This window comes from Dipodomys merriami, unplaced genomic scaffold (assembly GCF_024711535.1).
Source record: "Dipodomys merriami isolate MVZ:Mamm:240054 unplaced genomic scaffold, mDipMer1.0.p SCAF_10, whole genome shotgun sequence".
In the NCBI taxonomy this organism is placed as follows: domain Eukaryota; kingdom Metazoa; phylum Chordata; class Mammalia; order Rodentia; family Heteromyidae; genus Dipodomys; species Dipodomys merriami.
Genome location: NW_027202271.1, coordinates 38751418 through 38778039, shown reverse-complemented (window position 1 = coordinate 38778039; position 26622 = coordinate 38751418). Strand labels below are relative to the sequence as shown.

At 34.4% G+C, this 26622-nt stretch overlaps 1 long non-coding RNA gene across 1 annotated transcript in view; it reads right to left on the bottom strand.

The window, feature by feature from the left end:
- Positions 1-679: 679 nt before the first annotated feature.
- The window catches only part of LOC138837891 (uncharacterized), a 59510-nt gene continuing 33567 nt past the window's right edge, over positions 680-26622 (bottom strand). The window contains exons 2-3 of the long non-coding RNA XR_011375490.1: positions 3483-3650; positions 680-739 (exon numbers count right to left, since the gene is read on the bottom strand). This is a non-coding gene — a long non-coding RNA (uncharacterized lncRNA). The remainder of the gene's footprint in view (positions 740-3482; positions 3651-26622) is intronic.

The following is a 26622-nucleotide window of genomic DNA, read 5'->3' as shown; positions in this document are numbered from 1 at the left end:
CTGATTTTAATATAGATGCTGAAATATTTATTTACACACATGTGTTCCAGCAATACAAACTAGTGGAGACTATCTGTGTAAATAAAAATAAATTATATAGTTGATACCAAATGATTTCCATATAAGTTTATAGTTCTTTACAGCTAGTTTTTTGAGTTAGCTTTTTAACAGATTTAAGACCTTAAATAAGTCTATATATATTTTTAAGTATTTGTTCTGGTTACCCTTTCTTTAAAAACCTATTTTCAAAAAATGTCATGAAATTTGTATTATTAGGCATTAAAACTATAAGACCAGATTTCATTATGTAATGCTGTTAAACTTTTAAAAGCGATTACCCTATTGGTAGCCAAATTCCTTTGTAACCTAATAAGCTCAAAAGCCAAACACATAATAGGCTTGCAAGTTAGCATTTAAATGATTTCTCCCAGAAGGGAATACAGTTAACTAAAATGTTCCATAAAAATTTAAGTATCAGCTGGTGGTCCCTGTATCTCTTGAAGGCTTAATTTCTCAGTTATTAAAATTGTAGCCAAGGCAATTCACACACAGAAAGAAATACAGAGTAAGATATTCCAATATGTCAGACACTATGTTTGATGCATTACTGGTATTACCAGAACTGCAAATATACATAAAGTAATACGATTAAAATAAGATTATTCTAATTTGGCCATACCTGTGTAAGAGACAACTCATCTAAGCCTTGACTGGCATAGCCAAACTTCAATTTCTGAAACTGGTTCCACAGTAGCAGACATGTATGAAGAAATGAAAAAAATCAATAAATATTTTTGAGCTTCTATTAGAGCAAGATAACTTGTCAGATCCTGAGGGAGATCAGCTTGAATTAGTTAGGCTACATGTTACTCATATTTTAGAATTTTATGGATAGCATAAATATATACACTGTTATTTGCCAATTTAAACATATAATATAATGGATAACATTGAAAGCAATTCATTGCTAGGCAATACTAGACTGTTTCACAAACTCATTATAATTTATTTATCCCAATATCTCCATAAGATGTGGAATAGCTATTACTGCCATTTAATACGCAAACCATTGAAGGTTAGTAAGGTTCCTAAGAACACACAAGTGAAAAAGTGGAATCGTCAACTAATATGTCTACGTACCACTGTGAAGATATGGATTCATGGCTAACACAGGAAATTTCAAGTGTGAACCCTTTTATTAGTCTAGAACTTTTTATTGTTGTGTAAGCAGAGATTTACAACTTCATTCAAATAATAGGTTATATTTATTATATAATTGGGAAATGGATTTTTAACTTTAGAAATGACAAATGTCTAGTTTAGAGGTGAACTTAGCAATTAGCTAATTTATATGACTGCTTCAAAAGTTTCTCAAAGTAAATGATAGAACAACAGAAATAAATCCAGTCACTGGTGGCTCATATCTGTAATCTTTAACACTCAGGATGCTGAGGCCTGAAGGATTGCAGTTTTGAGTCTAGCCTAGACAGAAATGATTACTAGAAATCAAATCCAAAATAACCAAAAGTAAAAGTGAAGCTACAAGTGTAGCTCATGTGGAGAACAATTCCAGCCTATCAATTGTGAGGTCTGGCATTCAAATCTAGTATGAAAACAAAAATTATTTTAAGTAGGAAGGAGAAAGTAAGGAATTGTAGACAACAATGAATTGTATTTGTATAAGAAACATGGTTGTTCTAATTGTGGTCTTCATTGCTCCAAAATATCTAACATTTAAGCATACTTAACAATATGTAAAATAAACAATTTGATACAAATTGTGTTTATAAAAACTTGTAACTCTAATAGTAGGGGTGGTATTGTTTGGAACATATTATAAATAAGTGTGGAAATATAGTGACATCTTTCCACTTGTAGTAACTACTGTAAGCTAGTAAAAAGAAAATCTTAAAACTAGCCAGGCACTAGTGGCTCATGCCTGTAATATTAGCTACTCAGGAGATTGAGATCTGAGGATCACAATTCAAAGCCAGCCCAGGTAGGAAAGTCTGTGAGACTCTTATGTCCATAAACCACCAGAAAAACCGGAAGTGACACTGTGGTTTAAGTGGTAGAGTGTTAGCCTTGAGCAGGCACAGCATCCAGGCTCTGAGTTCAAGCCCCAAGACTGACCAACAAAAAATAATCTTAGAACTATTTCAAATAACTATATATGTGAATAAATACGATACTTTTGCTTTAAAGAACAAAGTCTTCAATAAACATAAAACACAGTTGTGAAAATATTTTATGTAAGTTCATTTTTATAATGAAAGTATTATATTTTTTAGATTTAAAATTACAAATATATTTCATATGGTTGATAAGTTCTCCAATAGAGTAACTATGTGAATATTCAAAGTATTAACAAATTAATTACACTAGTTAATATAAACATTAAGAAGTTAATACCTTGACATAAAGAAACCTACCAACAAGATGACATTTTGCTTACAGAGACAATGTTTTTTGCACTATAACATAATAACCAAAATAGGAGAATATTTTGTTTATAAAATAATTGAGATAACATAATATTCATATTATAATTTTCATCTATGATAAATTAAATAAGAAAAAATTATTTTAGACCTATGGTAAGGAAATGAGAAGAAATTAATTTTCTAGCTTTAGCAATCATAAAGTCTCCCTACAAAATGTTTAGCATATAAACTAGTTTCTCTACTTAGATTTAATAAACAGAATGGTCTGCAGAAGGAATAAAAAAGAACTGTTCTTTCTTTGTATAATAGACCATTCTTTCACTATTGTATCTTTAAAATTGTATTGTAGAGATCCCTTGCTATATGCGTCTCAAAATCAATAAATTCACTGGGACAGGAGACTCATTTGTATATTTGATTAGTGTATAAAGTGTCATGGTATTTTAATTGTGAATGTAAAATCAACCCACAAATGACTGCATATTATTTAAAAGATGAAACTAGCTATAGCAATCATTTTGGGTACTTAAAGAATATAATCAAGAATTTTATGTTCTTAAATTTACCATGAAAGATTTTAGATAATACCTAGTTTTTTTTAAAGTTCTTGTTTTGACAGATGACATATAAATTGAATACTAAAGTGATCTTTCTATGATGTTAAGACTCTAATTGCTTTAAAAATCACTTCAAAATTATCCTTGTTGGCGAATTTGTAATCAACTACTCTGTCAACATGTTTTGTCACCTGACATTTTTCATCCTTTAGAATTTAATTTGCTTCTTTAGTTTACCATTACTGCTGTATGCATTGGTTTTCACCTGTTTGCTCATTTCCTTTTACCTTGTTCATCTTAAAACTGCATAAATATCACTTTCTACATGAAGTTCCAGCTCAGGATCAAAGAGAAGATGACCAAAATTTTAAACTTCTTCCTTGAGACCATTCTTCATAATCAACATGTGAATCTAGACTTTTTCTTAGAAATCATCTATAATCAATATTGGCAGTATTCGACAGAAGATCAGCTTACTTACCCTTTTCTTGCTGTGTTTCTGTTGGCTTTTCTGTCTCTTCCTGAGCCAAACTGACATATTTTTATTAGGCAGTAACCACAAAATAAACTTCTTTGCTCTTTTCACTTATTCCCAGTGGTGTGGATCTTGGCTGTCTAGTTCAGGAATTTTGCATTGAGTTGCAGTAGCCTTAAAAATCAACAATACTTGATAAGAAATGTACTCGCTATCTTGCCCATGTAATTGTAACTCCTCTGTATGGTATTCTCACAATAAAAACAAATAATAATAATAATAAAATAAAAATAATCAAAGCTATAGTAAAGCCCATGTTCATTGCAGCACTATTCACCATAGTCAAGATAGAAAGGATGATATGATACATTCATAAGGAAATGGAAAGACTAGGAAAAAAATGCATTAAGTCAAGTAAGCCAGACCCAGATACAAAAATTTAATGGTTCCCTTCATTTGTGGTAGACAGAATGTACCTATACATCTTTAAGTAAACATGTTGGGATGTATGCATGTCATTCCAAATAAATTAACTGAAGTATAATAAACTCTATAGAGAGCTCAACTAGTATATATAATTTTTTAGAAAGGCTATGTCAAAGAACAACAAAATAAACAGGAAAATTGATGTATCCTTGAGATGCCACGGGATCAAGGGGAGATATGTGGGGTTGAGGGGAGGGGAGAAGGGAAGAACATTGTCAAGAATCCATTGCATATACCATAAACTAAGGAAAAGTAAGGGAAGGGATGGGTCAAAGGGAGGTGTGAATATTGAAGGAGTTGACATTGATCAAGATGTATTATATTCACAAACTGCTTTGTTATATGGCACTACCCTTGTACAACCACTTAAAGATAAGTATTTTTAAATAATATGGCCTGAAACAAATATATCCATTCCCATACCTTGTCATTTTTGCAAATGATTTATTTATGTATTTGTGTATGCATGTATTTATGCATTTATGTGGTTATTTACATATTACTAGGGCTTGAATACATAACTTTGCAATTGCTAGGCAGGTACTCTTCTGTTTGAGCCACATGTCCAGTCCTTTTTGCAATGTTATTTTTTTTATAGGAAGGATCTTCCTATTTGCCCAGGTGGTATTGGACCACAGTTCTCTTATTCAAAATTCTTTCCATTACTGGTATGAAAGATACATGCCATTGCACTTCTCTATTAGATGAGATAGAATCACACAAACTTTTTGTCAAGATTTGGTCTCAAACTAATATCCTCCTCACCACTTTCTTGGAAGTGGCTAAGAAAACATAAACTGGCATGAGCAACAGGTAGCTGAACTTTAAAAAAATTCAAACTAGGAATATTTTCAAAAACTCCATCAACCTGAATCATGGCCTTCGGACCACTAACATAGTGAGGAAATGTTTTCATCCTGATGCTAGATATTGGGGTCCCTCTATAAATCTATTATTTATTGTCTTTTTCTTTCACACCTTTCTAGAGATAAAATTGATATGTCAAACAATTCAGGGAAGTTTATATAACTCATGAAATATATGTTCTTACATCCTTTTAAAAGCTGTGATTAAGACCATTAATCTCAGCTCACTTTCAAAGCATAGAAGGTTAACTACCACACAACTCTGTGAAAGATCAAGTGTCGCAGAGCTCAAATTGCTAGCACTATCTGCTTTCACAAGGTCTCCTAAATAGCCCTATTAGTTTCATCTTTATGAATACTGTTAAAACTCGTACACACATACATGTGTGCACAATTATTCCCAATCTAGCATTAGAATTGTACTATGTGCTTTTGTAATAATTAACACCATTTCTCAGGAGAGAAATGTCATTTCTTGATATACATTAGCAGCTCTTTCCAGCCATATCTCTCCATTATAAAAATTATATGGTGTAAGACTGAGGTTATTTCTAAATAATAATCTAAATCTCACACTGTATAGTTGATTATAGGAGACTGCTAGTGCTCATCATCATCATCTATCCAACTACTGTTTAATTTTTTTAGAGTATTTATATTTTGATAATCATTTTTTATACTTCACAAGTATTTGTTATTTGGGGGGGTCTGGTTGTGGGGCCTGAACTCTGGGCCTGGGTGCTGTCCCTCAGCTATTCAGCTCAAGGCTAGCGCTCTACCACTTGAGCCAGAGCGCCCCTTCCATGGGAGACTCTAATCTGGAATTAACCACCAGAAAACTGAAAGTGGCACTGTGGCTTAAGTGGTACAGTGCTCACCTTGAGATGAAGAGTTCAGGGAAGCACCAGGGCCCAGAGTTCAAGCCCCAGGACTAAAAAAAACACAAAAACAAACAAAAAAACCCACTGGAATATGTAAAAATAAAAGGCTATAACCTTGGCCCTGAGTGGTAGAACACCTGCTTAGCAAGCACAAGGTCCTGACTTTAAACTCTTTAAACTTCTGTACTGCTCAAAGAAAATTTTGTTTTTGTTTTTGTTTTTTTGGGGGGGTCCTGTCATGGGGCCTGAACTCTGGGCCTGGGCGCTGTCCCTCAGCTCTTCAGCTCAAGGCTAGCGCTCTACCACTTGAGCCACAGTGACACTTCCGGCTTTTTTTCTTTTTGCTTATGTGGTGCTGAGGAATCGAACCCAGGGCTTCATGCATGCAAGGCAAGACCTCTATCACTGAGCCACCTTCCCAGCCCAGGTATTTGTTATTGAATAAATTCCTAAAGGTATTTCAGACATTACTAGTTTTTTCATCCCTAAATTTTGGTGTTTGATATCACTTTCATTGAATTCTTATGAAAATGAAATTCATCTGTATACTGACATAGCTCTATCAGAAGACAAGTGATTGATTGCAAAATATTCTGTAGAATTTTGCTGAAGCCAATTTGATGTTAGCAAATATTAATAAAAAAAGTATCACTAATGACATATTTCGCTGAAATAATATTAGATTTTTATGCAGTATCTCTCAACATAATAAATAAAACAAACATGTGACAAGTGGAAACCTCATTAACTTTGGAAATATCCCTGTAAAGAAGGAGCAGGTCATTCATTGCTACTCATATTTCATTCACTTTCCATTCTACCTTTGTGAAAAAAGAGGTCAAACTCTTACATAATGAAGGACAAGAGGCACAGAGGAAGTTCTCTTTTACCCAAATAAAATTATTTAAATCAAACATTGGATTTTGATTAAATTTTATATATTTTTAGGACATCTCATATTTATGATTATGGTCATTGATGATTATATAATAATGTGAGAATGGCTCTAAACCTATTTAATCAAATATATGGCCAAAAATTGTCCAAAGATGATAAGTCAACAATAAGAGGTGTTTGACTCTATCTCAAACATCTAAATCTTGATTCCATTTTTATTAGTATATATTTGTTGTACAAGGTAGTTTCCTTGACATATTCCCATATGTACAGACAACATCATTGATCAAATTTGAATTAGGGTATTCACATGTCTGAAAATAAAACAACAAATCTGCCCAAATTGTTTCAGAGAGTTGGGACAATTGTTAAATTTATTTGTTCATTATTAAACATGTTAAAAGAAATTTAAAAAATAATGTGCTATGAGTTGAATGTTAATACTAGCATTTGGGTGTTGCTGTCTTAGCTGCATTGTTCTATTTCTGGCTTGCTCTCCATCCATTCTGAATTCAGATACAGTACACTTTTCATACTTCTTCTATGTTACAATTATTCATTGGTGTTTGTACCAGCAGCACCAGTATGTCCTGGCCCCTTTTTTCAAAAGGAAAACTCCAGGCTTCAGATCAGACTTACTGAACCAAGAAATCTGAGTTGAGCCCATCACTCAGGGTTTAGGATTATAGTTCTGATATCCAGTGAACTCTCAAAACTTTCAGGCAGTAGTTTTTGCCCGTATTTTTTAAACATGAACTGTGCATTGCATTCAATGTTTCTGTATTTAATACAGCTGTTTTGTTTCTAGAATTCATCCTGCCATTGCTTACTTGCCTAAACTGATACGTTAAGTAATTATGTAGTTATATAGTAAAGAAGACAAAAACATGGAAAAATAAATTCACTGTAATATATTTTACAATGTGATAATTGCATAGAAAACATATTGCTTTATTTAAATATTCATTAGTAAATGCAGTAGAAAGGACCTTAATATGGTATAGATAAATAATAATGAAGTCCAATTTAGTAAATATGACTGTAAAAATTCTCAGGGAAGGCTCCTGAGAATGTAACATTCAAGGTAAAATTTAAATAGCAATGAAACTAAACACATACAGAACAATAGATAGAACATAGAAAGCACAGGTAACTATTAAATAATCAGGTACATTGGAGAGCATTCTGTACTTGGCTACCTTAAAGAAGTAAGTAACTGTCAACAGAGTTGGCAAAGGTAAGGAAGAGAGAATTGAAAACAGGTGCTATAGGGCTGGAAATGTGTCGTAGTGGTAGAGTGTTTAGCGCCTAGCATGCATGAAGCTCTGGGTTCAATTCCTCAGTACTATATAAACAGAAAATGCCAGAATTGGTGCTGTGGTTCAAAGTGGTAGAGGGCTAGCCTTGAGCAAATGAAACTCAGGGAAAGTGCATAGGCCCTGAGTTCCAGCCTTAAGACTGGCAAAATAAATAAATTAATTTATTAAACAGGTACCTAGGAAGCAGATTTATAATTAATATAAATCATTGTGCAGATATGCTACACAATCAATCATTTCTTTCTATAACTTAACAATAGTGGCTCATTGAATGAATAAAATGCAGTTTCCTTATGAACATATGAAGTGCCCTAACTAAACTGTTTACATTTTATCAAATGCAAAACAAGTCTTTGACTGGCAAACAGTTGTTCATCACAATCCATGACTGTTTGTCAAATGCGAAGAAATTGTCTTAAATCAGTATGGATACCTACTTGAAAGTTCCAATAATGTAACATGACATATTCCAGAAGTAAATGTGAATAATAAAATAGAAGAAAAATAATTTTCTTTGCAGACACAGTCATAAGTAATAGAAATACTAGTGGCAACAGGAGGGAAAATGGCTTTGGAATATAAGCCTGGGTTTTTTTCAGAGCTGAGGTATTTAGGGAATTGCATCTTTTGAAAGTTAGTTAATTTTTTGGAGGTATGGGTTATGGACTTTGGGCCTCACATTGCCCAGGAAAGAGCTCTACTACTTGAACGATGCTGCCAGCTGAAAGTTATTTAAATTTAATATGCATCAACTTATTAACTTATAGGATAAGGGAAAGTAATATGGTTGGAAAGGGGTTTAATAAAAATCAACTGCCTGTAAAATAATTATTAAAATCTTTGATACTAGGTCCCACGTATGCAAATATGCTTTACTGAGGAAAAAGTACTACATATATTGTTAACTACCTGTATTAAAAACTAAAAATATAAATAAATTCAGAGTGACAGAATATAAGACATAAAATAGGAAGAGAGAGAAATCCAGGATTTATATGTGACATAAGTATGTATTGCAGGTTTTGCATTTAGTCATTAGCTAAATTATGATCATACGTTCACCAAATTATATATTTATCTGAAAACTCATACTAGTATATTTTAAATACATTATTATCTATCCTACATTAGTGAAGCTTTTTAAAGCAAAAAAAATTTAACCGTGGATCTGGAAGCATGACTCAAGTGGAGAAATAATTCCTGGAATGTTCAATGCCCAGATTTCAATTACCAGCACTTAGCAAAAAAAAAAAAAAAAAATTAAGTAAAAATAAAATCAACAGGAATGTTTTAATATATCCTCAATTGTCTAACTACAAATGTCAAACTAACCGGTCTTTTGAAATGCCGATACTGGTATCATTTCAGGGAAGAACAATGGTATCTGGCACTTGTCAAAACTTCAAATCCTCAACATTTAATTCTATCTTTGATGCCATCCTAATCACTGAAATAATTTACTTCTGAATCTAAGATAATAACTAATATTGTTTCTATCACTTACACAAGTGCATATTTGCTTATAGTACTTCACAGTTAATTTTTTCTATGGAAAAATATATCATTTTTCAGTATTCTGTTCATTCATTCATGCAAAGTGAGATTATGTCTTATTTCCTAAATCCTAGTCTAGAATTTTAGTTTTGAGACGAGGTATTTGGATATGTCTGGGATGTAAAAATTTATTTTTAAGCATGACTAAAGATTGAACTAGATTTTACTTTTTGGGGAGAAGAAATATTGGCAAATAATGCCTAATAACTTAAAACCTATGTATGGTGTAGGCTAGTTTCTTGGAAATATTTATGATGCATTCCATCAAAATCAATAAAATGATACGCAAACACTTTTTCCCATAAATCATTAGGAATATTTAGTATATATATGTACCTATATATACATATAATTATATACATATTTATATAGGCTTTAAGTGGTATAACATCCAAATAAACATTTACATCAAGCTTTAAAAATTGCTGTCCATAAGTATGTTTAACATGTACTAAATGTGGGCACTTCATATTGATTTGCTGTAGCCTCCTTAGCAACCAAGGAAATGGATAAATTGCTTAAAGAATGTGATTGTCTCAGTAGTCAGAGTATGCTTTGGAGCAAAAATATTCTGAGAAAAAATAATGTGACAGAAAGAAGCAGGACAAGGTCCATGTATCTTTTATCTCTGAGCATTTCCTGCATACATACCCTATTTCTGCTACTATCAGAAGGTAGTATCTTTTTTATAAGACAGTTCTTACGGTTGACCAAAGGTTAGTTAACCTTTGTTGATGATGGTGAACCATTCTTAAGTGTACTTAACAATTTTCCTAGCTTACTTGAAACCATTTGGCACAGCAATTTAGTTCATATTGCCTTCAATATTTTCCTAGGACTGTCATTATGTCATTTTCTATTTTCATTTTATTTCTGCAAAGAATTGTCATTTTGCCCTCATCCCTGACTCCTGATTCAACTATACTCATTACTTTTTCCACTTTTCCTTAATTCCTAAATAGACTTTTTGGTAGACATTTTTATTTTTTAATATGATATTTGGAAATTACATGGATCTAGGCTTGTGCAATTAATGGATACTAACAACAATTCTTGGAACTAAATAAAAAAGAACAAAGTTTTAACAGAACACCACTAGAAAAATAAAACTAAACAACAAAAGCTGGCTAATTAAGTAGGAATGTTGCTTTAAAACTCTTTTAGAATTACAAAAATGTGAGCAAATATATAGACTTTCCATTTATTTTCATCCCTCCCAGCACAACTCAGTTTTCCAATACTTTGATTTGTTCTTTAGAACTCTGTTACTTTATAATTCTCATGTTATTTCCTTTGTTGATTTTATTTTATTGATTAGTAGTGTTTTTAAAGCATCACCATTTTCTATCATTATTTATTTTCCTCTTGCTGTAATGTGTTTTGTTATAAATTACAGCAAGAGAAAATGGATGAAAGTTATTTCTAAGAAATATATTATGTCTGTTTTGAACATACATTGGTTTAAAAAAGAATTGGAAACAATTTAAACAACAGTTTAACATATCATTTGTCTTTATATGCAGACATTCCTATTTTTAACTTCACTATCACAAAGAGCTTTCAGTATTTTCCCCATCCTTGAATTTCCTTCACACTTATGAGTGCTTTTTTCTTTGTGCATATTTATAACCAATAGCCGCAAAATACCAATGATAAATAATAGGAATAAAATCCTTTTACTTCCATATTTAAGGACTGTGTTTGGTATCTTAGCTCAACATTTTGCATTCTAGGAACAAGTATAGTGTAAAGTTGTTCAAATGTGACCTCTTTTTTAAAATTTAAGCAGTATCTTTTCCAATTTATTCTTTTTAACTTAATTTTATTGTTATGGTGATATACAGAGGGGTTACAGTTCCATATGTAAAGTAGTGAGTATATTTCTTGTCAAACATGATCTCTTTCAGTGATGGTAAAAAAAAAAAAACAAACACAGAACAGTAAGCACAGGTAAAGTTTCTGTAAGACTGTGTGTTCTGGTGAAGAAGTCAAATATTCACCATAAAGTCAACTGGAAAGTATTTTACTCTCTACCTGAGATCAAATACTAAGAGCAATGAAGTGGGAAAGGGTACTCTTCTATTGAATGAGTGATAAGCATTTAAAAAAAGAATTTGTTCAAAATTAATCCGATACATCATATCAATTGAAGTATTTGCAGCTGTTTTGAAAAGAGAAAAGTTCAAAGAAGAAAATACTAACTACTTTCAAATCAGTACCTTAGTGAGAAAGACATATTGATTCATTTTCTCATAAAAAAGTAGTTACACATGGAGATTAGATTCAATTTTTAAATTACATTTTGGGTGAAGTAGATTTGAAGACTGGCCTGAGACCAAACCACCATGAATAGCATTATTTAAATGTTCCAAGTCAGGAAAGTTCAACCTATAAACACTTTTTGGAAGGAATAAGGCCCTTTCTGGAGACGGATGGCCTACACAACTATAGTTTTTCATACTGCCATGGAACATAAATGTTTTGATCGAAATGATGGAAGTTTAGAATAAGATGTAAGTGTATCTAGATGTGCATTTCCAAAAGATCTACATAAAATTATAGCCTAAAGCACATATTATTTTCGTGTTCGCAAGGGCTCTGAGAAGTATATGAAGTATACTTTGCAAAATTTAAGTTTCCTATACGCTCCTGTGTTCAAAGTCTCGTCCTCAATTCAACAATCTGCATAGATGGAGCTGTGGGAAAGTAATGGGGTCAGAGGGACTCTGATCTCATCACCAAATTGATTCACTGATATTTATAATTTTGTGGAGTATTAGATGGTTATAGAAACTTAGGAAGTAAGAGATTACTTGGACCTATCTCTTCCCTAGCCTCTCCTCTGACTTTCTGGCTATTCCTCCAAGGTGGTTTTGCTCCACCACAGGTTCCCTATACTGATTTTCTGCTTCAATCCTGGCCAAGAGTTAATAGAGCTAAATAACCAAGGATGGAAAACCTCTGCAACCATTAGCTAAAATAAATCTTTCCTCCTCAAAAATTGATTTTCTCAGGTGTTTATGTGTCAAGAAATTGTCTTTGGGTATTATGTCATTTTGATGAACACAGTCTATGTTAATGTTTTAAAATTTCCATTGTTCATTTATTGCACATAGAAAAATTTAGCAGAATAAACAGTGGTGCAACATTGCCTGAAAAATAAACAGAAAGTTAAAAAATGGATTATGTTTATATAATTGTCAAGAATGTTACACTCCTACTAAATTTCCTCCTTGGTATTCAAGTATCCCCCAAACACATGTTTCTAAAATCAAGTCAATGGTATTATGAAAAACTGAACAGATTATATACACACATACACACATATAAGAGAACTGATGAGAAGTTACATATGTGTTTATCAAGCTGCCTTGATATTTAATTAGACATTATTATCTACATGAATTAATTCATTTTTAAGAAATCATTCATTACACTTAACAATTGTGAAACAGTAAAATTGTTTTTGTTAACACTAAAGTATTTTAGATGATCTAAAATATTTATACAGAAGTCAATCTTTTTAGATTCTCTATCAGAAGCGAAAAATAATCCCCACTATAATGAATGGATAATAGTGTGTTTATTATGAATTTTTCTTATTTCAAGTAAATGTTTTTTTTTTTTTTAAAGGAGATAGATTGGAATAATCCTAATATTTCCAGTCTTGACTTTTGGTGTCTGAGATATATGTCATCTTTAGTCACCAGATTGATTCATTACTCTTTACTAATTAGATAACAATAAATTATATTTTATAATAGGCCATATCACATATAGATGTCATGGATTTTCCCATGGAAGATATTGAGTATTTTCCCACGGAATTCCTTTGGAATTTGATTCAGGTTCAATTGGTTTCAGCTATATTATTAGTCCCATTTTATCGGTATAACAACATACTGGAAGGCGGCACCAATGGCTCCCACCTGTAATCCTAGCTTCTCAGGAGGCTGAGATCTGAGGATCGCTATTCAAAGCCAGCCCGGGCAGAAAAGTCCGTGAGACTCTTACCTCCAATAAACTACTGGAAAACCAGAAGTGGCTCTGTGGTTCAAGCGGTAGAGCTCTTGCCATGAGCTGAACTGCACAGGGACAGCGACCAAGTCCAGAGTTCAAGCTCCATGACCGACAAAATAATAATAATAATAATAATAATAGTAAAAAATACTGGAGGTATGCTAACTATTCAAACTATCTAGTTTATTCAGCTCACCGTTCTGGAGATTTGGGGATACATAACTTTTTTGGCTCAGTTTTAAGAATGATCTTGGTATCAAATAGATCTACCATCGTGAGAATATATGAAGGAGAAAGAGGTAACATCGCCAGACATAAGTCCAAGGGAGGATTTGTTGGTCTTGCTCAGTCTTATTATAATTTAATCTCAGGAGAACTAACCCAGGATCCCCTAAGATATCACTTTTAAATGGCAACACCTTCAGCTACCTAAAAGTGACAAGCAGGCCCAAATTCTAAATTGTCCTGAGGACATTGTTTCAACACAAACCTTTGGAAGAATAACCACATCTAACACACAGCAGTTGTATGTTTGGATCTTGAAATACGTGAATATTTCTCAGAGGCCTGTGTTAGGTCCACAGAGATGTTGCTATTGAGACATGATGAAGCCCTTTCTAGGTGGATCCTTGTGTGAAGTTTACCCTTGAAGAGAATATTGAGACATGCATCCTTTCCTGTCTCTCTCTTCTTCTTTTGGATGTCAGAAAGAGAAGAAAGGTTGGACAAATGGGATTGCATGAAGTTGCAGAGCTTCTGCATGGCAAAGGACATAGGTAGCAAGATCAATAGAAAGCACTCGGATTGGCAGAAGATCTTCACTAGCCATACAACAGACAAGGGTCTCATATCTAAAATATACCTGGAACTTAAAAAATTAAATCCCCCAAAAACAAATCTTCAAAGAAACAACTGCCCAATAAATAAGTGGGCTACAGACTTAAAGAGAAACTTCTCTGAAGAGGAAAGAAGGATGGCCAACAGACACATGAAGAAATGCTAAACCCCTCTAGCCATAAAAGAAATGCAAATCAAAACAACATTGAGATAACACCTCACCCCAGTTAGAATGACTATAATCAAGAGCTCTGATAACAACAGATGCTGGAGGGGATGTGGACAGAAGGAAACCCTACTGCATTGTTGGTGGGAGTGTAAATTTGTTCAACCACTTTGGAAAGCAGTATGGAGGTTCCTCAAAAGACTCCACATAGAGCTCCCCTATGATCCAGCAATCCCACTTTTGGGCATTTACCCAAATGTTCACAAACAAGACCACACTAAAGCTACCAGCACTACTATGTTTATCGCAGCCTTATTTACTATAGCTAAGATATGGAACCAACCCAGATGTCCCTCAGTAGATGAATGGATCAAAAAAATGTGGTATGTATACACAGTGGAATTCTATGCCTACATCAGAAAGAATGACATTGCCCCATTTGTTAGGAAATGGAAAGACTTGGAAAAAATTATATTAAGTGAAGTAAGCCAGGCCCAAAGAAACATAGATCCCATGGTTTCCCTTATTTGCAATAACTAGTATATGTCTGAGTCAAGCAGAATAGGTCAGATAAGTTGATCTTAGGGGAATGAACCCCAAGATAAGTATTCAAATGTTTTTTTCTGTTTTTTTTTCCTTTCATGCAATTGTTTTTAACATATTTATAAGATGATTTCTTTGTTGCTTTTTATGTCCCTCCCCCACAGTATAACCCATACTTTCATTGTATTTGATGTTGGTATAATTTGTGGAGGGAAGGGAAAAAACACATTGTTTAAATAGGGATACAGGTGGACCCATTGCAACAATGAGATGTACAAGTCGTTATGCCAAAAGACGAACTTTACGATTTTGGTGGGGGGTGGGGAGAGGGAGAGTATGGGAAGGGATGGGAAGGGGAAACAAAGAGGAGGCAACAATGCTTGATAAGAAATGTACTCCTTATCTTGCCTATGTAATTGTAACTCCTCTGTAGGGTATTCTCACAATAAAAAAAAAATGAAAGAGAACAGGTCTCCTGTACACAGTCCAAACAGGTTGTGCTCCTGCTACTGCAGCCCAGAGCTGCAAGACGACGCACACGTGAACTCTCTGAAAACATTTACCTCTTTATATAGTGATTAATATAAGTATATGTAATGTGGGTATATGTCCCAGTAATGGAAAACCAGTATAGCAAGTATGTGGGCAGAAACTAAATAGTTATGTTGAAGCCTTGGTGTGCATCAAATACTACTTATTACTTATTAGACTATTTCACTTCAACATTCTGTGAGAAAACAGGCAAACATACAATTTTATGAATATTAGTCTATTTTTAACTTTATTTCTGGAAAATGATAGAAAAATATAAGTGACGTATCTGTCTGAGACTTGGGATATGTGCTATAAAATACCTTTCAGTCACTTTTTTCAGATTTCCAATTTGATATCATGCTTTCTGGTTTTGAATAGTTCTTGCTCTTATTTTAATATTAGCTTTCTTACCTCGGCAAATATTTTAGAGGAATATTAATTTGTATTAAATTTGGTTTTCTTTTAAAGCAAATCATGCAATTACCATAAATAGCTTTATGACATGCATTTTAAATCCAGTTCCACAATCTCAGCTGCCTGTGACCGCCAAGAACCTACAGAGCACAGGCTTGTTTCCATGTTAATGCTGTGGCCTTTGTCTGCAATGTGCAACATGAAAATACAGTCTTGGAATGCTTAATGATACATTATTCAACACCAAGATTACAGTTGCAACTTTAATTGGAGCAGAAAAAATTACTTTCTGGAGGTTATGTTACCGTGTGTCTATTATAAATGGAATTAACGGACCTGGTATATCACATGTATTCTAGTGGCTGTATATCAGGGTTGTAGACCAGCCAGGCATCTGCTCAGGTGGCCCACACTTTAATAAAGAATCACTTGGTGTGGCAGCTGGTGGAAGCAAACAATTCTATGGTTTGTTTGTTTGTTTGTCGGTTATGGAGCATGAACTCTGGGCCTGCACGCTGTCCCTCAACTCTTCAGCTCAAGGCTAGCACTCTACCACTTGGGCCACAGCATTACTTCTGGCTTTTTCTGCTTATGTGGTACTGAGGAATTGGACCCAGGGCCTCATGCATGCAAGGCAAGCATTCTACCACTCAGCCATCTTCCCAGCCCCAACAATTTTATGTTGTATCTGCACTTAAATACACAAAAATATGCACCCACGACTTTCCCTACCTTTAATTGAGCATCACTAGCTCTAGCTTTACCTCTGATTCCCAATTCATAACTATCCCATATGCATAACCAATTTTATTTCCAGCAAAATTTACCATTAAGATCTGCACACAAGGAGGATGTATCTACAGCCCTCTATATCTAACTTATAGAGATACAGATATCTTCACAGGATTCATTTCTAAGCTGTGTTTCATCTGCAGTCTATCCTCATGTCCAGCAAGTTTTCATTTCATACATGCATTTTAGCTTTCTACTTCAAAATACAGAATCACCAAAGTTGCAAAGGTACTACAGAGAGGACCCCCTTGTACTCTTCACATACTTTCTTGTAACTTCACATACTTTTATGTAACTATAAAATTATATCAACGCATTGTTATTGGGCATTAGTACATAATTAGGTATTACTGTATTTCCATTACTATAAAAATAACCAGTCTGGGTAATGTATAGAAAATAGAAATCTCATTAAAGTGATAGCCCTGAGAGTCCAACACTATGTCACCCTATCTCTCCATCTCTCAGGTATGGATGAATTTGGCAACATAGCATGGCAGAGAAATTTAAATGAAATGGCTAAGTGCAGAAACAACCAAGCATATAGCATGACATTGCTTTACAAAAATCAACTCTTGTGAGACTGAACCAGGATATAATCTCTTCTGAGAACAAATATTGTAATAATTTGACTGCCTTCAAATGATTTCCACTTAAAATGTTTCACTACTTGCCATCACCACATTAATAAGGGCCAAATTCCAGTACATGAAATTTTGGAAGACATTCTTGAAGTAATCATCATTCAAAAAGATGCAGAAGTATCTCATCACCACCAATATATTCTTTACATTAAATATATAGTCATGCATGTCCCCTACACTCAATAACTCTAACATGTAGAAATCATTCATTTATTTTCCATTTTATAAATTTTAAATCTCAAGAATATTAATGGAAATAAATTCATATGTCATGTGACAGTTTATATTTTTTCCTTCTGAGTCTAGTAACATGGAGGCCCATCAAAGTTGATCTGTTTATCAACAGCTTATTCATTCTTATTATTGAGTTCTATAATATGGTGTAGTTATTATAGTTTGTTTAGCCACTCACCCATGGAAGGAAGGTTTGGTCATTTCCAGATCTGGTCTTGCAACTAAGTAAAACCAGGTACTGGTTTTTCTATGCATTTTCTATGTTCATTTTTTTCTCAGATAATGTAGTGAAGTGCAATTGTTAGGTTATATATAAAGTATAATTTCAGCTATTTTCTTTGAATCTCAAGCAAATTGCCCATTTATTTTCTATAATGGCTTTATTCAACATCTTATATTCATATCAGCAATGTATGAGACATTCAATTTTTCTACATCTTTACCAGTTTTGATGTTGAGATTTGTCACTTTTTGAAGCTTTATTATCAAATTACTTCATTAGGAGGGATTTCTTAAAGGGATGAAGATAGAATAACATACTTGTTACTTTTTATTTGTTAGAAAATAACACCTCTATTAAGCATGCAGAGAAACTTCATTACATCAGTTTTTATTTCTGAATTATCTAGTGATTAATAGCGCTTTGTACTTACTGACATCTTTTTATATTCTCTGATAAGTAAAATGTTTCTTGTATCTTGTCCATTTTCTAATTGAATTCCTTGCTTTTTCTACTGATGACTTTTGAGCTATCTTTGTCTAACTAAACATGAGTCCTTTGTCCATAGGCCTGCAGCATGTTTTCTGATCATTTTAATAGAGTCTTTGTAAAACAGTAAGTTTAAGTTTGATTCAGTCTAGGTAATAGCATTTTTAATAGATCACACTTTCCATGTCAAGTCTAAAAACTCTGGCTAATTTTGCTACTGAGCAGAACAATTTCTTTTGTGAAATTACATTAATATGTGCCTATAAGAAATTAAGTTAACTGGGCTGGTATATTATATGCATTCTACTGTTTGTTTATCATGGTGGTAGACATGCCAGGCACCTTCCCAGTTGGACTGCATCTCAATGAAGGATGCTTGGTGTGGCAGCTGGTGGGGAGTAGACATCTCTGTGTTGTGTGCACACATACATACACATAAGACCCATCCAAGGAATTCCATTTCTGTAATTCAGCATTTGAGAGAAATCAATACACCCAGGTAAAACTGGACCCGGTAACTGCTCCTGCTATAAACATTGAAATGTTTTATATTTTATATGCAAGTCTGTGATCTGTTTAGGATCTATTTTTGTCAAAGGGATTTTTTTGTGTTTATTTTAGTCAATGTGCATTGATGTTTCTGTGTTGCCAGCTTGTTCAGCTCCAACTCTGAGACATATGGGGCTAAATGAAAACCAAGCTTTCTGAGTCATTGTGCCAGTAACTATCCAATGTGCCTTCTTGTGTTTGTTATACATTTAATGTTTAAATTTTAGTAATACATAATGAAAATGTTTCTATGCCACCTCCCTGAAAACCTATGTCAAATTTTATAAAGCTATATCTTTTATGTGTCCTTTATATTGGTCTGAAGAGTGCATTTTTACAAAAGAAGAACCAAATCTATGTAAATTATTTTTAAATGACTTAAGTGGATTGAATCAATGTGGACACTTGTCTAAGGGCACAGATGGCAACTCAGCTAATACTAGATGTTGAGGGACTGTTGTTATAGGAAATGGTGCCTAATTTTAATCTTGACACAAAAATATTTTCCAAACTAATAAAGCAGAAAAATAAATTAACCACATTCATTGACAATAAAAGTTGAAGGTGTATATAAATATTCTTTATAATAAAATATATTTTACCAAACTATGATACACACATACCCATACACACACACACACACACACACACATCAGATTGAAAGTCTTTGAAGTATAATGCATACAACATTTATATGATTTTTTCTGAAATCAAAGGTGAGTCAGTCAGGTATTTTAGTAAGACTTGTGCAAGCTGGGTTGGAGGAATGACTCAAATGGTTGACAGCCTACTTAGCAAGTAGGATGCCTTGAGTTCAATTCTCCATACTACCATTCAAAAACAAGGTAGGTAGTCAAATTGCTTTTACATAGAGTTATGTAGAAATTAGCTATAAATTGGAAGGAGGAAAAATAAGAATTGTGGTGAAATGAAACTAATTAAGGTTTTTTGTTTTGGGTTTTTTTTGGGGGGGTCTGGTCGTGGGGCCTGAACTCTGGACCTGGGTACTGTCCCTCAGCTCTTCAGCTCAAGGCTAGCACTCTACCACTTGATCCATAGCGCCACTTCTGGCTTTTTTCTTTTTCTTATGTGGTGCTGAGGAATCGAACCCAGTGCCTTAGGCATGCAAGGCAAGTGCTCTACCACTGAGCCACCTTCCCAGCCCCGAAATGAAACTATTTAATAATATATAAAACTATTTAATAGTATGAACAAATATGAAGCTATATAATAATATCTTAATAATGGCCTTAATATGAGCTAGAAATGGTGAATGATTGCTAATAAATAATAAATATATTGCACAAGTAAAATTGATTATTGAATATGAATGGGAATTGACAACCTTGTATGAAGCCAGGAATGTAGGAAGAATAACATGTCTAACAATACAAGCTGACTAAATACATATTTAATAGTTTCTTTCACATACAGATATAAAAAAACTATGGTATAAACTGTATAGTTCAGAGAAGTCAATATTTTAAAGCCACTGATAATGTAAAAGAAGCCATTATTGTCAAACATATATTTTAATAAAACATTTAAAATAGAATCCTAGAATGAGAGAGAATGGACTAAGAAATATGAGGAAATTCCATGTACAAATTTGTAATATTATATATATATATATATATATATATATATATATTTCAGAAGGCAGCTATAGTCAGAGTTAAAAATTTCAATAGAGTCAAGTGTCAATTGATCACACTTATAATTCTAGCTGCTCAGTAGACTAAAACTGAGGATCCTGGTTCAAAGTCAACCTGGACATGACTGTCAGACTCTTATCTCTAATTATCCACCAAAAAATCAGCAATGAAGCTGTAGCTCAAATAGAGAACTAGTCTTGAGAAAAGAATTATCAGTGTCAACATTTAGCCCCAAGTTCAAACCCCAATACTGGCACAAACATGCACAAAATTCATTACCAAATTTGAAAAAAAATTATTTCTTTTTCTTTTATTTTCTTTTATTTTATTTTATTTGTGAACATACTGTACAGAGGGGTTACAATTACATGGGCAGGATAATGCGTACATTTCTTACCAAGCATTGCAGCCTCCTCCTTTTGTTTACCCTTCACGTCCCTTCCCAGCCTCCCCCCTCCCCCCCAATCCCAATCCTTCTCCTTCCCCCCCATTCCCCCTCACTCCGCACCAACGTTGTAAAGCTCGTTTTGGACATGACAACTTGTACTTCTCATTGTTGTAATAGATCCACCGGTATCCTTAAACAACTGGTTTTTCCCCATCTCCTCCTCAAGTTATACTGACATCAAATATAGTGAAAGCAGGGGTTATACTGTGGGGGAGGGACATACAAAGCAACAAAGAGATAATCTTATAAATTCATTAGAAACACATGCATGAAAGAAAAAAAAACATTAAAATACACATCTAAGGGTTCATTTTCCTGACATCACATTATCTGACCTTTTCCGCTTGACTCATGCATATACTAGATATTGCAAATAAGGGAAACCATGGGACCTATGTTTCTTTGGGCCTGGCTTACTTCACTTAATATAATTTTTTCCAAGTTTTTCCATTTCCTAACAAATGGGGCAATGTCATTCTTTCTGATGGAGGCATAGAATTCCATTGTGTATATATACCACATTTTCTTGATCCATTCATCTACTGAGGGGCATCTGGGTTGGTTCCATATCTTAGCTATGGTAAATAATGCTGCAATAAACATAGTTGTGCTGGTAGGTTTAGTGTGGTCTTGTTTGTAAACATTTGGGTAAATGCCCAGAAGTGGGATTGCTGGGTCATAGGGGAGTTCTATGTGAAGTTTTTGAGGAACTTCCATACTGCTTTCCAAAGTGGTTGAACAAGTTTACATTCCCACCAACAATGAAGTAAGGTTCCTTTCTGTCCACATCCCCTCCAGCATCTGTTGTTGTTAGAGTTCTTGATTTTTGCCGTTCTAACTGTGGTGAGGTGATATCTCAATGTTGTTTTGATTTGCATTTCTTTTATGGCTAGGGATGTTGAACATTTCTTCATGTGTCTATTGGTCATCCTTCTTTCTTCTTCAGAGAAGTTTCTCTTTAAGTCTTTCGCCCACTTATTTATTGGGCAGTTGTTTCTTTGAGGATTTGTTGTTGGCGAGTTTAATTTTTTGAGTTCCAAGTATATTTTAGATATGAGACCCTTGTCTGTTGTATGGCTAGTAAAGATCTTCTCCCAATCCATGGGTTTCTATTGATCTTGCTAGCTATGTCATTTGCCCTGCAGAAGCACTGCAACTTTATGCAATCCCATATGTCCAACTTTTCTTTGATTTGTTGTGTTTCGGGTCTGTATTCAAAAAATTTTGGCCTGAGCCAAGGAGACCTAGGGTTTCTCCTATTCCATCCTGTAATGTTTTCAGAGTGTCTGCTTTGACTTCAAGGTTTTTGATCCATTTGGAGTTGATTCTGGTGCAGGGTGATATATAAGGATCTAGCTTTAGTTTTCTACATGAAGTTAACCAATTTTGCCAGCATCATTTACTGAAGAGGCTGTCTTTGTTCCATTCTATTGTTTTAGCTCCCTTATCGAAGATTAGATGGCTATTGGTCTGTAGGTTCATTTCTGGGTTTTCAGTTCTATTCCATTGGTCCTGAGGTCTGTTCTTATGCCAATACCAAGCTGTTTTGATTACTATGGCTTCATAGTAGAGTTTGAAATTTGGTATTGATATTCCTCCAGCAGTGTTCTTTCCGTTGAGGAGCATTTTTGCTATTCGGGGTCTTTTATTGTTCCATATGAATTTTTGGATTACCTCTTCTATTTCCTTGAAGAATGAGGTTAGAAGTTTGATAGGTATTGAGTTGAATTTGTAGATAGCCTTGGGAAGTATTGCCATTTTCACGATGGTAATCTTTCCAATCCAGGAGCAAGGGAGGCTTTGCCATTTTTTTTAGTTCTCTGTTGATTTCCTTTTTCAAGATTTTAAAGTTTTCATATAGAGGTCCTTCACTTCTTTAGTTAATTCCTAGGTATTTTATTTTTTGTGGGGCTATTACAAATGGAGTTGCTTTCCTAATTTCAGCCACACTTTTCTCATTGTTGGTACACAGAAAAGCCATTGATTTTGGGGGGTTACTTTTATAACCTGCTACTTTGCCAAAGTTTTGAATCAGCTAGAGTAATTTGGGAGTGGAGTCTATGGGATTCTTTAAGTACAAGATCATGTCGTCTGCAAAGAGGGAGAGTTTTATTTCTTCTATCCCTATTTGGATCCCCTTTATGTCTGCATCTTGTCGTATTGCTGTAGCTAGGCATTGTAATACTAGATTGAAGAGAAGTTGAGAGAGTGGGCATCCTTGCCTTTTCCTGAGTTAAGAGGAAATGGCTTTAGTTTTTCACCATTGAGAATAATGCTGGCTGTAGGTTTGTCATATACAGCCTTTATTGTATTGAGGAATGTTCCATGGATTCCTAATTTTTGCAAAACCTTCATCATGGAGGGGTGTTGGATCTTGTCGAATGCTTTTTCTGCATCTATTGAGATAACCATGTGGTTCTTATTCTTGCTCCTGTTGATGCGATGAATAATATTAATTGATTTGCGTATATTGATCCAGCTTTGAATCCCTGAAATGAATCCTGTTTGATCGTAGTGTATGATTTTTTGGATGAATTGTTGAAGTCGATTGGCCAAAATTTTGTTGAGAAGTTTTGCATCAATGTTCATCAAAGAAATGGGTCTATAGTTCTCTTTCTTTGATGAGTCCCTGCCTGGTTTTGGGATGAGGGTTATGATGGCTTCATAGAATGTGTTGGGTAGTGAGCTTTCTCTTTCAATTTCATTGAAGAGTTGGAGGAGTATTGGTGTGAGCTCTGCTTTGAAGGCCTTGTAAAATTCCGCTGTAAAACCATCTGGTCCTGGACTTTTCTTAGCTGGGATGTCTCTTATTGCTGTTTCTATTTCAGTGCTTGATATGGGCCTGTTAAGATAGTTTAACTCATCTTGGTTTAGTTTTGGCATGTCAATATTTGCTAGGAAGAGGTCCATTTCTGTCAAGTTCTCAAACTTATTAGCATAAAGTTTTGAGAAGTATTCCCTTATAATGTTCTGAGTCATGGTTGTTTCTGTGGTGATGTTTCCATTCTCATCTCTGAGTTTATTAATTTGGGTGTGTTCTCTTCTTTTTCTGATAAGATTTGATAAGGGTCTGTCAATTTTGTTAAGTTTTTCGAAGAACCAACTCTGTTTTGTTGATTCTTTCTATAGTTTTTTTGGATTCTAATTCATTTAATTCTGATTTAATTTTGATTATTTCTTTCCTTCTACTGGATTGGGGTTTATCTTGCTGCTCTTTTTCAAGGAGGTTTAGATGTGTCATTAAATTGCTAGTTTCAGATCTCTCCAATTTGTTGATGTAGGAGCTCAAAGCTATAAACTTGCCTCTGAGTACTGCCTTTGCTGTGTCCCAGAGGAGCTGGTAATTTGTGTGTTCATTTTTGTTGAATACCATGAACATTTGAATTTCCTTTCTAATCTCTTCCATGACCCACTCTTGGTTCAGCCTCCATGTGATATGGACTTTCTTTGGTGGCTTTTGGTGTTCAGTTCTAATTTTATTCCCTTGTGGTCAGAGAGAATGCAAAGTATAACTTCAATGTTTCTGAATTTAGACAAGTTTGCTTTGTCACCTAAAATGTGGTCTATTTTAGAAAACGTTCCATGTGCTGCTGAGAAAAACGTGTATTCTGATGCTGCTGGGTGAAATGTTCGGTAGATGTCTGTTAAGTCTAGTTGATCTATGCAGTTGTTTAGATCTGCGGTTTCTCTGTTGAGTTTTTGCCGAGTTAATCTATCTAGTGGGGAGAGTGGTGTGTTAAAATCCCCAACAATTAATGTCTTTGGAGCTATATGGGATTTGAGGGAAAGTAGTGTTTGTTTGATAAATTTGGGTGCTCCATTGTTTGGCGAATAGATATTTAGAATTGTAATATCCCCCTGAAGGGGAGATCCTTTAATTAGTATGTAGCGACCTTCTTTATCTCTTGTCACCAATTTTAATTTGAAGTCTATTTTATCTGATATTAGGATTGCAACTCCCGCCTGTTTATGGGGGCCGTTTGCTTCGTAGATTTTGTTCCAGCCTTTAACTTTGAAAATGTGTTTGTTTTTACGGGCAAGATGTGACTCCTGCAGGCAGCAGATAGAAGGGTCTTGTTTTTTAATCCAACTAGACAGTCTATGTCACTTAATTGGAGAGTTCAGTCCGTTAACGTTAAGAGATAGGACTGAGAGATATTTGGGAGTTCCTGCCATGTTATCTACCTTCTTGGGGACTGCAAAAACTGTGTTCTTCCTATGGTTCTTGGATTCTCAGTTTGGGTGCAGTTTCTTGGCCTTTGTTGCGGTCTTGTTGGTTTTCTATGTGTAGGACATCTTTAAGAATCTTTTGTAGGGCTGGTTTGGTGGAGATGTAATGTTTCAATTTTTCTTTGCTATGGAAGGTTTTTATTTGGCCTTCAGTTATGAAGGAGAGTTTAGCTGGGTACAGTATTCTTGGTTGATAGTTGTTTGTTTTTAGGGCATGGCATACATCATTCCAGGCTCTTCTTGCTTTGATTGTCTCTGCTGAGAAATCTGAGGTGATTCTAATTGGTTTCCCTTTATAGGTGATTACCCTTTTCTCCTTGACAGCTTTAAGGATCTTTTCCTTGGTCTGAGTTGATCATGTGTGGATTATAATGTGACAGTGGGATGTCCTATTCTGGTCTGGTCTATTTGGGGTTCTAAAAGCTTCTTGTATCTGAATAGGCCTATCGTTTTGTATGTTTGGGAAGTTCTCTGCTAGGATCCTGTTAAACAAATTTCCTAGACCATTAACTTCTGTTTCTAGGTGCTCCTCTACACCCATTATCCTTAGATTACGCCTTCTGATGGTGTCTTCCAGGTGTTGGATAGATCTATCATATTTCTTGGACTTGTCTTGGATGGTTGTATGTTCTTTCTCTATAATATCTAGGCTGTCTTCAATCCCTGAGTTTCGATCTTCTGCATGGTCTAACCTGCTGTCAAGACTCTCTACTTTGTTTTTTATCTCTTTTCCTTCTAGTTGGTCAGCTTTGATGGCTTCAAGTTCTTTGTTGAAGCTCTGTTTTAGGTCTTGTATGAATTTCTTTACTTCCTTAATTTGGTGTTCAGTGTTTGTTCTCAAATCACTTAGTTGATTGGTTATGGTTTCTTTGGACTCCCATTCCTTCTGTTGGGTTCCATTCAGCATTCCCTTTGTGGTCTCCCTAACTTCCTTCAGCTCTTTGTTAATGGATTCCATGAATGCCTTTAGTGATCTTTGTGTATTCTCTACCTGGTTTCTCAATTCCTGTATTACTCTTTGATTAGCTTCTTCCCGTTCATGGGATTCCTGTAGTTCTCTTTCCTCTCGTTCGTGGTATTCCTACAGTTCTCTTTGAGTGTTCTCAGCCTGCTCACACCATTCCTCCATTTCTCTTTGAGTATTCTCAAGTTGTTCACGCAAATCCTATATCAGTTTTTGAGTAGCTTCCTCACGCTTATGATATTCCTGTATAAGCTTTTGGGTTGCCTTCTCTCTCTCCCTTTCACGCTCATACAGAGTCCTTTGTAAGTTGTCAAACTTCTCATTTATCATGTTTGCCAGCAATATTTGTAGAGCTATTTGGGAACTCTCCTCTGGATTATTAATTATCTGTTCTGACCCCTGAT